Source organism: Hyaena hyaena, unplaced genomic scaffold (assembly GCF_003009895.1).
Source record: "Hyaena hyaena isolate Hyena2069 unplaced genomic scaffold, ASM300989v1 scaffold_384, whole genome shotgun sequence".
In the NCBI taxonomy this organism is placed as follows: Eukaryota; Metazoa; Chordata; class Mammalia; order Carnivora; family Hyaenidae; genus Hyaena; species Hyaena hyaena.
Window position 1 is genome coordinate 539153 of NW_024081016.1, and position 16327 is coordinate 555479.

Below are 16327 nucleotides of genomic sequence, written 5' to 3' on the forward strand. Positions count from 1 at the left end.
ATAAAATGAATTATCAACATGTCCCATAGGGCCGTGAAACCGGTGAGCTCTCTGAAGAATCATCACTATCACTAAGCCATTTTAAAGGCCTGGGTTTATATTTTCATTAGGAGAAATATGTCTGAATGTCTTTCCTAATGAAAACCAAGTGCCTCATTTTTGCTAAAACAGACTCAGGGCAATTATTAAAGTTTTTGCTCTTAGAGTGAAAATAAAGTAATTTTACTTTACCTGTACTTTTTGTTGCCTTTCCTTTGGGAAGTGACTGCAATTACCAATTTATTTAGCAAATATTTATTGAACACTGCCAACAATATGACACTCATCCTACATGACACTAGCTTATCACACAAATTAGGAGGAGCTATTTACATTTTATTTAGAAAAGGAATACTTAATTAGGCTGTCCTTTATCGAAGCACCTTAAATAAAGCACTGTTTCAGGATAAAGGATAGTTATCCACATTGCTGAGAGTTTTGACTGCTTGAGAAAATCTCTGTCCATTTTCTCCTAGAACTCTGACTAAGATATTGAGAAAAACAGTGTTAAAAGGTGACTGGATGCCTTTGGAGATGGCTTCCTTCAAAAAAGAGGATTTTTCTTTTGTAAGGAAAATCCTTTTCTAGGAGCTTTTGTTATGAAAAGTGAGTGATTCCCCCAACTTACCTACATATTAGGGAAAGTGCTTTATTTACTTTACATAATAAAATAAGAATTTGACAGTTGTCTCCTGGTAACTGAAGAAGGAGTTGTATTAGTGCTTGAGCACTATTCAGAGAAGAGGAGAGAAGAGTTAAATGGTCTTACAGGAAGAAAACGTGGCCAAAGGTAGGTCAGGGAGAAGGAGACTTGGTCAGAGGTTACCTGTGGCAGAGTGGTTGAATATATTTATGATATCAGACATTGGTTTTTGATCTCTGGTGTAGTCTTAATTTTTTTTTCCAGAATCCTTACTAAAAGTCAATTTTATACAGCAGCCCTTATTTATTGGTGTTTTTGGTAGTGAAGGATGAGGAGCATGCCTGTGACAAAGTGGGCAAGAAAAAGATTTCACCTGGAGGTCAGGGCAAGGAGGGCAAGTTTGATTTCAGAAGAAATAGGAATTGCATAGAGGAAGCCCTTTGGGACCCCATGGAAGTATTGTGGAGAGGGTAGTCTTCTTCTGGAAAATAGAATGGTAGCAGGGTGATTTTATTTATAAAACAATGGTTCCTGCTTCCTGAATACCAGAGAACTTGGGGATCGCTTATACTAGAAACACTGATAGCAATGTAAGCTGCTCTTCAGAATTTATTCACGCCAACCAACCCAAGGAAAAAAAAAAACAGACCTTGAGATTTCTAGGATTTGAATTGGAAATAATAGATTTTTCAAAAAGGAAAATGAACACATTCTATTTCAACATAAATGCCATTCCAATATTAACATTTTCCTATCTAGTTAGCACTTCTTTTTCAAGCCATATTCAGCTGTAAGGAAACTTAATAGGTCAAATCATGTTCTGTACAGTAAAAATAGTTTCATTCTTTTGAGAACTTTAGTGGCTTGTGGTCCAAATGAAATCAGACTATATCTTAGCACTTGCTTTGTATTCTCAATATCTTTTAGTAAAAGATTCTCATGCAGAATGTACACTCAGTCATTGGGGTTAACATTTGCTGAACAGATTAATAATGGCTTTCTGTGGGAATTATTATTATTTTGATACTTTTCTTGGGCTAGTGTTTTTCATGATACAATAAGCTATGCAACCATATAAGAGAAAATTACAAAGTCATGATGTGTCAGATAAAACTTGGGAGGAGAATAGCAGAAGAGTCACCAGGAAAGAGGCTTTGGAGTCAAAGTGGGTGGACTGAAATTCTCTGTCTCTCACCTGCTGTGACTGTGGATAACTTACTCATTCTCCTTGCTCCTCAGTTTCTTTATCTGTGTAATGAGAGGTTTAAATAAATTACCTGGCACATGCTAAGCACATAATAAATGCTAGCTTCCATAAAAGGTGATTCTCGATGCTATTCAAAGAAGTCATCTATCCATTTAATACCTCTTATATTCCTAGTATGTGCCAGGATCTGTTAGACTGTAGCAATATGAAGAGGAAAAACTAACCCCATTGTTTTAAGGCTTCACAGGCTTTAGATTTTTGGAGAACCTAAGGCTAAGTCTCATTCCCTGCTTCTGTGGCTTTATAACCAGTAAGAAATAAGAGAGAATGAATTGGGATCCAGACTTTACCTTGGAAGCTCAGCATTTCCATAGCATGAGGCCCCGGGTAGAGAGAGATGGGAGAATGGCGCATCCTAAGTCCACCTATCATTCCTTTGGAGAGCAGCAGAGGGAACCCTTCCTTCCTTCCTTGCTGCCAGAAAGACTCTGCCAAGGTAGGCTAGCTTCATGCAGACAGGAAATAGATGAGGAAACATCTATCCTGGTGAACAAGCAAGATTGGGAGAGCAAAGAAGGGGTACCTTTCCTACTCTGATTCCAAAGAACCTTACCCAAATGTGGGTGGGTCTTAGCCTAATCTCACCATCATAATTAAAAGTTTCTTTTGTAGACTCATAAATGTGCATACGTGTGCAGTTTTAAATTTGACAGAATGGATTTTGTACTAAAGGAATCTTCATTCATTTTTATTAATAGAGAGGTGGTAGAGCAGGACTGATGTTTGTTTCTTTTATTTAGCACTTGTGACAAGATGGTTCTGGGCCTGCCTAGTGCGAGGGCATTGCTTTATTGATTAAATAATGTGATGAAAGGGAATGGTGCTTATGTGTTGAGAGATTATTGCCAGAGACACTTGGCCAACAAAGTGCTGAAAGGAGAGCAGTGTGACACTTTCACTGTAAGTAATTAGCAGCCAGTTGGAACAGAAACACAGCGTCCTGGGAAAAGTCCTAGTTAATGCAGCAAGTTTGCATTTTTGAAGGCATGCAGAATCATACATTCTGTTTCCCAATTGAGCTCATTTTTTGATTCTGAATAATAAAAAATAAACATCTGAAACTACAGTGATATAAAACAATATACTTGAAATTGCACAAAAGAAAACAGTCTACTTTTATAGGAAAGGGACACAGTTCTATTCTCAGGAATCATATATAAAACAGTAAAAAATTTCAAACAAAGCATTTATTACATGACTTTATTGTAGTTCTAAAAGAAGTGCTTACAATTCTCAGAAATGTTATAGGGTCTGTGTGAAGTGAATGTATTCACGCATTTGTAGGAGAAAACAGGATGGATGACTCAAGAGTATAACCTGATATTTGTCCTTTGGCCTATGGAATGATTTGAAGGATAGATAGGTTAGGAATGATGGCGATCTCTGAGAACCCAAGGCACTAGGGGTTTTAATTCAAGTAATGACACTGGGACTTACTCTCTGCCCTATGTACATAGTCTACCCTACTGGAAAGGAATGCATAGAAGATTTGTGCCTCCTTTTGACAAATTGACGTTTATCTCACCATGTGTATTCCACCAGCACTACAGAGTATGGCTTCCAACTTTCTGTCTTCATTCTTTCACTTTTTTCTTTCTTTGATTTCTCTGCTTGAAATCTTTATTTCCCTTTTCCCTGCCTTAGTAAATACTTAAAACAAGGACTCTGGAGGATGTCTTCCTGGCTTCAAATCCTGGTTTTGTGACTTACTAGCTATGTGAAATTGGGAAAACCACTTGACCTTTCTATGCCTCAGTTTCCTCATTTGTAAACTGGTGATAATAATAGTATCCAACACATTGGGTTACTATAAGGATAAAATGTTTAAAATCTTTAAAGTACTTAACTCATTCTTAACACATAATAAATGCTCTTCTGCTTTCTATGTATTTATACACTAATAAATACACTGGTTTGATTCCCACTGACTCAAAAAATATGTACTGGGCTCCCTGAGACCTGCAAAGTGATAAAAGGGATTCAAGGTATTCTATTCTTTGGCTACAAACTCTCTTTTAAGATTTTTTCACTGTATACTCCACATACTCCGTATCATTCACCACAGCCTGGAATTGCCACGTATTTTCCTACTTCTCCAAACTATTCACTTAGCCAGAAATGGCTCCATTTCTTCTTGTTTTCTGCCATTCAAAAGCTGTACACCTATGTTTTTGTTACTTATCTAAAGAGATTGACTACTACATGAAAAGTTCCCATGTTGACAGTTCTCATTTAATGTGATTGTGGGAAGCCGAATGATAGCTCCCTTCTCCCAAATGTCCACATCCTAATCCCCAGAGCTAGTGAAGGTTACCTTACATTGCAAAGATTTTGTAGATGAGATTAGGATCTTCAGATGGGGAGATTACTTAGGTTAGTACAAGGGCCCAAGTACAGTCACAAGTGTCATTAAAAGGTATGATACTACCTTTCATGTGTGAAAGGTAGATTTCACATAGAAGCACTATGACTGACAGAGTGGAAAGCACTCTGACTGAGGAGGCAGAGATTAGGGTGATGTAGTCACAAATCAAGAACTACCAGCAGCCACCAGTAGCTGGAAGAGGCAAGGAACAGATTCTCTCTTAGAGTCTCCAAAGGGAGTGGCCCTGTCTAAACCTTGATTTTAACTCTGGAAGACTTATTTTGGACTCTGGCCTCCAAAAGTGCAAAAGCATTAATTTATGTTGTTTTAAGCCACCAAGTTTGTGATAATTTTTTACAACAGCCAAAGGAAACTAAGACAGTGGTATTGTGGTCTGCTATTTTATTTCCAACATTTTTCTTCATTCATTTTTAAAGTCACATAGAGTAAAATTCACTGTTTTTGGTGTGCATTGCTATGAGTTTTGACAAATGAATAAATTCATGTGATCACTACCATAAGGAATATATAGAATAGTTGAGGAAGAAGAACGAAGCTGGAGGCATCATACTTTCTGATATAAAACTATATGGCAAAGCTATAGTAACCAAAACAGTTATGATACTATCATGAAAACAGACACATAGATTGTTGGAACAGAGTAGAGAACCCAGAAACACACTCATGTATATATGGTCAACTAATTTCTGATAAAGAAGGCAAGAATGTACAATCAAATTCAAAAGAACCCCTATCTTACATGACACACAAAAATCAACTAGAAATGGACTAAAGAAATGAATGGAAAACCTGAGATAAAACTCCTAGAGGAAATGTAGGTGGTAGGCTTTTTGACATAAGTCTTGGCAGTGATTTTTTATTTTTGATCTGACACTAAAAACAGAGGCAACAAAAGCAAAAATAAACAAGTGAGACTATATAAAACTAAAAAGCTTCTGTATGAAAAACCATTAACAAAATGAAAAGACAATCTATAGAATAGGAGATAAGGGGTTAATATAAAAATATATAAAGGACTCACACAACACAACATAGCTTAAGTAAAAAAATAAATAAATAAAAACAAAACAAAACAAAAAAAACCCTCCAAAACCAGTCTGATTAAAAAATATGCTGGGGAAACTGAACAGACATTTTTCCAACAGAGACACAAATGGCCAACAAGTCCATGAAAAGGTGCTCAGCATCATGAATCATCAGGAAAAATTCACATCTAAACCATAATAAGATATTACCTCACATCTATTAGAATGGCAGTCATCAAAAAGATAAGAGGCAAGTGTTGGCAAAGATGTGGAGAAAAGAGGACCCTTGTGTATTTTGGTGGGAACAGACATTGGTGCAGCTGTTATGGAAAACAATATGGCAGTCCCACAAAAAATTAAAAATAGAACTACTGTATGATCTTTCAATCCCTCTTCTGAGTATATATTCAAAGGAAATGAAAACAGGATCTCAAAAAGAAATCTGAACTCCCATGTTCATTGCAGCATTATTCACAGTTGCCAGAATTTGGAAACAATCTAAGTGTTTATCAATGGATGAATGGGTAAAGAAGTTGTGGGACATATAGACAGTGGAATATTATTCAGTCATGAGGAAGAAGGAAATCCTGTCATTTCCAGCAGACTTAAATGGACCTTGAGTTCATTACGCTAAGTGAAATAAGGTAGAGAAAGATAAATACTGCGTGGCATCACTTACATGTGAAAGTTAAATAAAAAGTCAGACTTATAGAAACAGGATAGATAGTAGTTGCCAGGGGCTGGGGAATTGGGAAAACAAGGAATGGTTACTAAAAGAGTATAGACCTTCAGCTAGAAGATGAATAAGTTCTGAAGATCTGATGTAAAACATGGTAGGGGAAATTTTTTCACAATATGTATGTATATGAAATGACCATGATGTTAGACTTTAATTATCTTACAGTTTTGTCAATTATACCTGAATAAAGTGGAGAGAGAGAGAGAGGAGAGAGAGAGCAGTTCTATCACCCACCACCCACTACTCTTGTACTACTCCTGTGTAGTCAAACTCCCCCCACACACTTAAACTCTGGCAACCATGAAACAGTTTATTGTTACAATTTTGCATTTTCCAGAATGTCGTATAAATGGGGTGATTCAATATGTAGCTTTTTGAGTCTAATTCTTTCACTTCATATATGCATTTGAAATATATCTGATGTTGTTGCATATACCAACAGTTCATTCCTTTTTATCACTAAATAGTATTTCATTTTATGGATATGCCACAATTAGTTTAGTCATTCTTTGAGGAACATTTGAGTTGTTTACAGTTGCTAGTAATTATGAGTTAATTTGCCATAAAGATTCATAGACAGGTTTTTTTTTTTTTTTTTAGAATGCAGGTTTTTATTTTACTTGAGTAAATATCTGGAATTGACTGGAGTGTATGGTAAACATATATTTAACTTTATAAGAAATTGCCAAACTGATTTCCAATTGGCTATACTATTTTGTGTTCATACCAGCAGTGTGTTAGAGTTCTACTTGCTTGACATCCTTTCTAGCACTTGGCATTGTCATTTAAAAATTATTTTATACTTTATTTTACCCATTCTAATACTTCTATAATGGTCTCTCATTGTGGTTTTTATTTGCATTTCCCTAATGACTAATTATGCTAATCGTATTTTTAATGTGCTTGTTTACCATACATATGTCTTATTTGATGAGGTGTCTGTTTAAATATTTTATGCATTGCTTTAATTGGGTTGTTTTCTTAATTTTGAGTTTTGAGAGTCCTTTACATATTCTGACATACGACCTTTGTCAAATTGTAGCAGGATTCTCACACAGAGAGTCATGACACCAAGTCTTTTCTTTCCAGGAAGCAACTTTATTCGTGCAGGCACTGGCTCTGTTGGCTTTGTACCCGAAGAACTCAGCCCCAAGTGCCATGTAGTGTAGTTTTTTTATACATTTTCTATTTCTTTATCTCCCATATATGGTAATACACAAACATGCAGTCTGATTAGGTGGTCTCCTGTTACAGGGTCATGAAGGATGTCATGTAGGCATATAGTCAGGTTGCCTTCCTTTATCTTGAGTTGTTTCTTTCTTCTTCATTCCTTAGGGAGAGGACCCTACCATATTCCTCCCTTTGATGCCTGGACCCCTCTATTTTGGGTCAAAGAGTATCATTTTGATTTAGAGGTTTATATTTCCATAACATCATTACATGAATGGCTGTATTTCTTTCAACTATGGCCTCAGTGAGACTGGAGACAGACCGTACAACAAGGGTAGAGCTGTGCAAGGTACTATTAAGCACCCTCCCCAAATTAGGAGAATTTCCTCCCCATTAGAGAATATAGTTCTTCCAAATAATTGAGGTTTTGAGGAGCCAAACCCTGGTAGTGGAACTGGGGTATTTTGTGCCATTATAAGGCTCATGGGAATCTAGTTCCCTGACCTCCCATGGCCATTGATCCCCCATATTGGTTGCCCCACATACATAGCATGAAGAGATCTTTAGGGTCTGGGTTATAGTCTCTGCCAGGGCTAGAAACAAGTTCCTTGCTGTGAATGAAATGGGAGGGTGGTTAGTTCTTATTTCTTCATAGAAAGAGTGGAAAACTTGATGGGTTTGGATGGATGGTAGTGACTCTCTTGAAGCCTAGCACAGTCCCTGGATCTCTGTACCGCCCATAGGTTTAGATGCCAATTCAGGTGCCCCATTTTTAGTCTCCTGGGTTAATGATGATAAAATTAACAGGGTTACAGGCCTTTGATTGGCAATATGATGTAGCAACCCCCTTCTGAAGGAGTGCTGTTGGGCCTTCTTTTTCCTAAGTAGCCCATGAAACACAGCTTCAGCTAGGGCATAAAAGCTCAGGTTTATAGGTACATAAACTGTTTTCTTCACGCATGTATTTGTCATTGAGTTGGTATTCTTACTCCCAGTCTAAGTCTCTGCATGGTATATCAAGAACCCTAGGGCCTTCCATAATCCATGATGAGTGTCCCCTTTTTTTGATGACAGATGCCTCTGGGCCAATACCTATAGCCACACCTACATCAAACAGCATTGACACCGATCATTTAGGGTTGGTCATTTATGTCCAGCTGAATCAAGCCCCTCCCCCCCTTTCTTGGTAGGATCAGACTTCTAACTAATTTCACTGGTTGAGTATTGTGGGTCAAAGTAAGTGTATTGACTCCCCCACCGACAGAAAATGTAGTCTTATTGTGTATGCATATCCCTAAGATCTTTCCCTGGTAAGAGAAGTAGGTATGGTACAGTAAGGTCCAAGTGACTCTCTGGCCCGACCTGGTTATATGAATACATGGGTCACATGATGAGAAATCTAGGTCTACTAACGGGGTCCAGATTAAAAGCAACCAATACCAACAAAAACATCCTACCCACAAGAGGAAAGTGAGTCCTAACAGAAACCTCTTGCCACATTTCCAGCTGGCTGGGGCAAACTCCACCAATTCTATAGTGAGAAGTAGGGCAAAAATTGCAGTAACAGTGAGAGACAAGGGTGACAGTGCATCACAGTAAGGCAACAGATACAGAAAGCAAAGACATTCTATTTACTTCACCGGACCATCGATTCCTCAGCTTCTGCCATATGTAGATTAGTCAGCTTCCAGAGTGACTAAAGCAGGGCTGCAGTCTCCCAGAGCCTCTGGAGTTGCAGATTGCTTCTTCCGTAATATCAGCTTATACGGTGTGGATGGATGGAACTACACTCCCAGTTCCAGGATGCTAGCTTCACTCTGCTGTGGTGAATCCAGGGACCCACACTTGGCTACCTTTATTGCAGTAGGAGTGAACAATATGATGGTGAATGCGCCCCTCCAAAGGGGTTTGAGTGGTTGGACATTCCATTCCTTTATCCATACAGCATCTCCCTGATCAAAGGAGTGAGCATCTGTGGTCAAACTCACAGGTAATCGCTCTCTAACCCATTGGTGTAGGGTATTTAGAGTAGAACCCAGGGCCTGCATCTGCTGCCTTAGGGTTAGATTGCCTATCTCATTTAAATCCCTCCTTATACCCTTGATAATTGGGGAAGGGCGCTCATAAAGGATTTCATAAGGGGAAAGCCCCATTTGCTTACTGGGGCTACACCTGATCCTTAACAAGGCTATTGGCAACACCTGGTCCCAGTGCAGGTAGGTTTCCTGGCACAGTTTACTTAAATGTAGTTTCAGGTGTTGGTTCATTCATTCCACCTTCCTGGAGCTCTGGGTTGGGTATGCCATGTACCCAACCAAACTTCCAGGTGATATTTATCCCTTTTGCCACCAGCTGCACCACCTCAACCACAAACGCTGGTCCATTATCTGAACCCATAGCAATAGGGATCCCAGATCATGGAATAATTTCTTTTAGAAGAAGTCGGGCCACTTCATGCAAATTTTCTGTTTAAGTAGGGAAAGCTTCCACCACACACAAAGTACACACAAAGACCAACAGATATTTACAGTCCCGAGCCCGGGGAAGCTGAGTGAAGTCCACCATCGCATTTTCAAAGGGGGCTCCCCCGACACTCTGTACCCCAGGAGCAGCCTTAAGTCCCTGGCGTGGGTTATTCCAGGCACAGGTTTCATATACCGCCCAGAGCTATGCTGAAGAGTTGAGAGATGTAGAAATATCAGCTTAACATTGTCTCAAGGGCTGTCCAGCCAATGTGAGTTTCCTGATGGAACTGCTTGACAAAGTCTGGAGCCAGGGCCCCTGGAATTGCTACTTGGCCATCTTCAAATTTCCACCATCCACCTGGGAGATAGCTTCCATTTTCAGTCTTAAATCAAGTACTTTCATGGTGTGAGTAATTAGGGTCCCATTCTGCCAGTGGGTTAGGGAACAGTGTGGAAGTTAAAGCTGCTGATTCTGTTGCTCTTTGGATGCTTCTAGCTTTGCCTCTCAGTCTGCCTTATGGTTTCCCCATGCAGCCGCGGTGTCTCCCCTTTGATGTCCTCAGAAATGCATGACTGCCACTCTCTTAGGGGCTCACACAGTGTCTAAGAGTTCAAGGATTTCCTTATATGTCCTTTCCTCCTGAATTTATTAGACCCTTCTCTTTGTATAAGGTCCCATGTATATGGAGGGTGGTGAAGGTATATTTAGAGTCTGTGTATATATTAATATGTATCCCTGCTGCTAGTTGGAGGGCTCAGGTTAGAGCAATGAGCTCTGCCTTTTGTGCCAAAGTCCCCTTTGGCAGGGGCTTGGCTTCAATGACAGAATTCAGGGTCACCACAGAATAACCTGCAAGGCACTCTCCCTTCTTTACAAAACTGCTACCATCAATGAAATATTCAGCGTTGTAGTCTTTGAGGGGCTGATCCCTCAAGTCTGGTCAGCTGGAGAACACCTCATCCATGACTTCAGTGCAGTCATGGTCTGCTGGCCCAGCCTGACAGGCAGTAGGGTTGCAGGGGTTAGGGTCCACACTACTTCTAGGTGAATGCACGGGTTCCCACATAGCATTCCCTGATATCTGACCATCCTGGCATTGGTTAGCCAGTATTGTCCCTTGTATTCCGTTAATGCCAATACTCAGTGTGGCACTCAGACTGTCAATTCTTGTCCCGTAGTTAACTTCTCACTCAGACACCAAGAGGACCGTGACTGCCAGTGCCTGCAGGCAGGGGGGCAGCCTTGGGCCATGGAGGCAAGTTTCTTGGAGAGATCTGCCACTAGGCGATGCCATGACCCCAACATCTGAGTTAGGACTCCCACTGCAATACCAATGTGCTCGTGGACATACAGAAAAAAAGGCTTGCTCATGTCTGGGAGCCCTAAACCAGGTACATTGGTAAGGGCTCGCTATATTTCCTTGAAGGCCTTTTGCTGTACTGATTCCCACATCAGGGGCTCCCTCTCTCCCCCTTTTGTAGCCTCATAGAGGGGTTTTGCCAGGACTGAAAAGTTTGGTATCCCAATTCAACAGAAACCTGTGGCCCCGAGAAACTCCAGAACCTGGTGTTGGGTTGTTGGGCCCAGGACTGAGCAAATGGCTTGCTTTCTCTCTGAGCCAGGTTAGCTCTGCCCCTGGGACAGGTGGAAGTAAAGATATGCCCTTTCCTGGCAGATTTGGGCCTTTTTCCTCAAGACCTTGTAACCAGTTTTCCATAGGAGGGTAAGGAGATGCTGAGTCCTTTCCATGCAATCCTCCCGGGACCTTCCTGCCAGCAGTAAGTCATCTACGTACTGAAGCAGGACACAGCCATATTGATCCACTGGGAAGGCTTTTAAGTCAGAGGCTAATGCAGTGCTGAAAATGGATGGGGAGTTTTTGAAACCCTAAGGCAACCTGGTCCAAGTCAACTGGCTCTTGTCACCATTTTCAGGATGCTGCCATTGGAAGGTGAACATCAATTGTCTCTGGGGGACCAGGTGGATGCAGAAGGTATCTTTAAGGTGGTAAACAGGTGAATAAGGTGGCTTCAGCAGGAATGAGCCCTAAAAGTATATAGGGGTTTGGGACCACTGGGTGTATGGTGATGGTGGTCTGGTTTATTGCCTGCAGGTCTTAAACCCCGCAGGTTTATTGCCCACAGCCCATAGTCATCTGTGCCTGGTTTTTGGACAGGCAAGAGGGTCATGTTCCAAAGTGACTGGCACAGCTAGAGGATCCTATACTTTAAAAGTCTCTCCAGGTGCTTTTGGATCCCAGTCTGTGCCTTGCAAGAGATGAAGTATTGTCTCTGGCAGGGGGCCTCTTTCCTGGGCTTCAGTTCCACAAGCACAGGGGGTATGTTTCAGGCCAGTCCTGGTGGGGTATCTTCAGCCCACACCCCTGGGATCTTAAAAGGAAGCTCAGGCATAGGTTTTGGCTCCTCCTTGAGAATGCAGAGACACCACTCTTCTCTTGGGGAATCCAGAGAGTCATAATCTTTGCTTCTGGTTTCCGTAGGTTCAGAGCAACTTGGCCTCAAGAACTGAAAGTTATCTGGGCCTGCAGCTTTTCCAATAGGTCACCGCCCATTAAAGCCACAGGGCAGTCAGGGAGGTACAGGAACTCATGAATTACTGCATGGCCACATAAGTTGCATCACCGAGGCAGCAGGAAGGGACATGTGTCTGACTGCCTGTGGCCCCCACAATGGCAGCTTGTCTCTGTGAGAGGAGGCCCACAGGTCAGGTCACTACCGAGTGTTCTGCTCCAAGTATCCACTATGGATATTCTTTCAGACCATGGGTTCCTGGTGGCCTAACAAAATAGAGCCCTTTCCTAGTCCTCCTCATAGTCTTCCATGGTGGTTAGCCCCACAAGGTCACCTTTGGGGACCCCATGAGGCTGTGGGGCCATTTGGTACTGGCCCTGGACCACATGACCTTTTTCATTCTGCTTGGGGCCTTGCTGAGAATTGTCCAGTTTCTGGGGGTGCTCACTTTTCCAGTGGCCCTCCTGATGGCAGTAAGTACCCTGATTCTGTCTTAATTTTGGTCTGGGGTAAGACACTCCTCCCCGTCATTCCCTCTGGCCTTGATCCTTTCCGTGCAGGGCACCTTTCCAGGAGCATTCAGATGACTCTACCAAGGTGGCAGCTAATAAGTCGGCCTATTTTGCATCTTCTGGCATTATTCCCTCTGCATAGCCTCCTCACAGTTAATAAACACCTGGGTTGCTACTTCTAGCACCTGACTGGCATTCATGCCAGTGAAACCCTCTAGCTTTTGCAGCTTGTACCGAATGTCCCTCTGAGCCTGACCTACGAAAGCAGCATGAACCATCAGCTGGTTAGTGGGCACTTCTGGATCAAAGGGAATATAGAGAGGAAATGCCTCATGTAGTCTCTCATAAAACTGGCTTGGGCTTCCCTTGGGTCCCTGGAGCACTTTGGATGTTTTACTCATATTTATGGCCTTCCCCCACCCCCTCTTTCCTCATGCCATTTAGAAGGGCTTCTTGATACTCTTTGGTCCTTGCAAACCCTCCATCTACACTTGAGTCATTTGGGTCCTATTTGGTGTCCTCCCCAGGGAATTGAGCCCAAGCATAGGCCTGGGGGTCTAGTGACCCAGCAGGGGAACTCTCCTCTAACCATTTTAGGGCTGCCTGGGTAATTCAGTGAGGCTCCTCCATATCGAAGAGGGTCAGAAGAAGTTGCAGCAGTCTGTCCAGGTATGTTTGTAGGTTTGAATTATGGACTGCATTAGGTCAATCATAGATTGAGGTTTCTCTCTATAGGAGGCGGTGTGATGCTTCCAATTTAGGAGATCTGTAGTGGTAAAGGGTTGGTACACAAAAATACACTGGCCTCCTTGGATCTTGTCTTCCTGATCATAATAGATGGGTCCCCTAGTTTCCCTCAGTGACACCTATAGGACCCCCAAGTGTTGCTGCAGAGAGGGTCTGCCTTTGCTGGCCTGATTCTCTAGTTGCCTTCCAGGAGGTGTATGTGGTGTTAGGACTTGTCACAGTCAGAGAGGCTGGTGGTGCTAGAGGTGATTAGGCCTCTGGACTAAGGGCAGACTCTGATGGACTTTTGGCAGCTAGGGCTGCTGGGGGCACAGGTGGCAGTGAGGGGTAAAGTGGGGCATATGGTGGTGGGGTTTCTTCAGGTTCTTCCAACAGTATGGCCCTTTTAATTTCTGGCAGGTATTCAGAGGAAGCCATGAAGTGAGCCATCATAACTTTACAGCTGTCTTTAATATAGACTTTTAGTCAAGGCAGCTGGGCTAGGGCCAGGTCTTGCCAACGAGTCCATGTAAGGTAATTGGTCAGGGTGGCCTGGGTCCTCCACAATGACCCTGAACACTTGACCGACTACCTCCTTATCAAGTGAGCCCTTGGAGGGCCAGCCCACCTCAAATGACAGCCAGTCAATTTCACAGACTGTCAGGTGCTTTCTAGGAGTTAATTTCACACCATAATTTCCTGAATATCACATTTTGAAATTCTTCAACATACAATCCAGGGGAAGTCGGTTTACTCTGCTTTCCACCCATTTCTTCCCTGTAACAGACAACTTTAACGCACACAAGAGGAAAAAGAGGAAAGAGGAGGACTCATTTGGAGAGGACGCATACTCACTTTGTCTGCTTCCAGCCACTCTCCTCTCAGAGATATTTCAGATACCTCTCAGCACTGGCGAGTTCTGTTTCTTTTCTTTTCTTTTTTAATATATTTTTTAAATGTTTGATTTATTTCTAGGCGAGAGAGAGAGACAGCGTGAGCAGGGAAGGGTCAGAGAGAGAGGGAGACACAGACTCCGAAACAGGCTCCAGGCTCTGAGCTGGCAGTCAGCACAGAGCCCGTCGCGGGGCTCTAACCCACAAACCGCAAAATCATGACCTAAGCGAAAGTGGGACGCTTAACCAACTGAGCCACCCAGGCGCCCCTGGCAAGTTCACTTTCAATCCCTGACCCTGATGAGACTCCCGAGGAACCCATATGAGGTTGCCACAGAACCAAAGATCAGGGCTCAACACTCTGGTCAGAGCAGATCTTTCCTTTGTCTGTCTCATTCAAACACATTCACACAACGACTCCAAGCCACCGCCCTAGATTCAGCACTTTGGAGTTGTGGCTTCATTCTTCATCCCTTGTGGAACTACTAGGGCAACTCTGGGAGGTGATCAGACTCTCTTCTGCCCCTTAGGGGTAGGTATGCCAAAACGAACCCAGGTTCTTACCCGTCTGATGGGCGGTGCTCTTTAAGCTGGTTCCTGGGCCTCACAGGTTTCCGTAGCTCTCACACGGGGTCCTCGCCCGGGTGCACCGGATAGGCTAATCTACCCGACAATCCCCAGGTGAGATCTCGTCTCCCGGCGCTCTGAGGTTCATACCCTGTGTTGAAGGAGGTGGAAACGCACCATCTCGGAATCCCGACGCCAGCCCTCAGGTAATGTAGCAGGATTCTCGCAGAGTCAGGACACCCAGACTTTTCTTTTCAGAAAGTAACTTTATTCATGCCAGCACTGGCTCAGTTGGGTTCCTACCCAAGAACTGAGCACCGAATGCCACATGGCGTAGTTTTTTATACATTTTCTACTTCTTTGTCTCCCATGTATGGTAATACACAAGCATGCAGTCAGATTAGGTGGTCTCATGTTACAGGGTTGTGAGGGATGTCACGCAGGCATATAGCCAGGTTGCCTTCCTTTCTCTTGAGGTTTTATTTATTTATTCCTCAGGGAGGGGACCCTACTACAAAATATGTGATTTTTTAAAAAAAGTTTTATTTACTTGAGAGTGACAGAGACAGTACAAGCAGGAAAGGGGCAGAGAGGGAGACAGAATCCCAAGCAGGCTCCACATTGCTAAGTTTCTTCCACATTTTCTTTTAAAACTTTGTAGTTAATATTTCATATTTAAATTTATTGTGCATTTTGAGTTGGTTTTTGTATAAAGTGTGAGGTATATATTAAGGCTTTTTTTTTTCATGTGGATGCCCATTTGTTCCAATTGTTGAAAAGACTGATCTATCTCCATTGAATAGCCTTTGTCAAAACTAAATTGGTCCTATTTATGTGGCTCTATATCTGGATTCTTTATTCCGTGAATCTAAGTGTCTCTCCTTTTGTCATTACTACACTGTCTTAATTTCTGTAAGTTTATAGTAAGTAATGAAATAAAATTTTATTTGATAATTCTTCCACCTTTGTTCTTTTTCCAAATTGCTTTGACTATTCTAGCTCCTATGCCTTCCCACATACATTATTTTTAAATGTTTTATTTATTTCTAGGAGAGAGAGAGAGAGAGAGAGAGCGTGAGCAGGGGAGGGTCAGAGAGAGAGGGAGTCACAGACTGAAACCGGCTCCAGGCTCTGAGCTGGCGGTCAGCACAGAGCCTGACGCGGGGCTCGAACCCACCAACCGCGAGATCATGACCTAAGCGAAAGTCGGACGCTTAACCGACTAAGCCACCCAGGCGCCCCCCCACATACATTTTAATATTAGGTTGTTGGTATCTGCAAAGAAGCCTGGTAGAGTTTTGACTTGGATTTCATTGAGTTTATAGGTCAAGTTGGGAAGAGTTGACGTTTTAACAGTATGAAG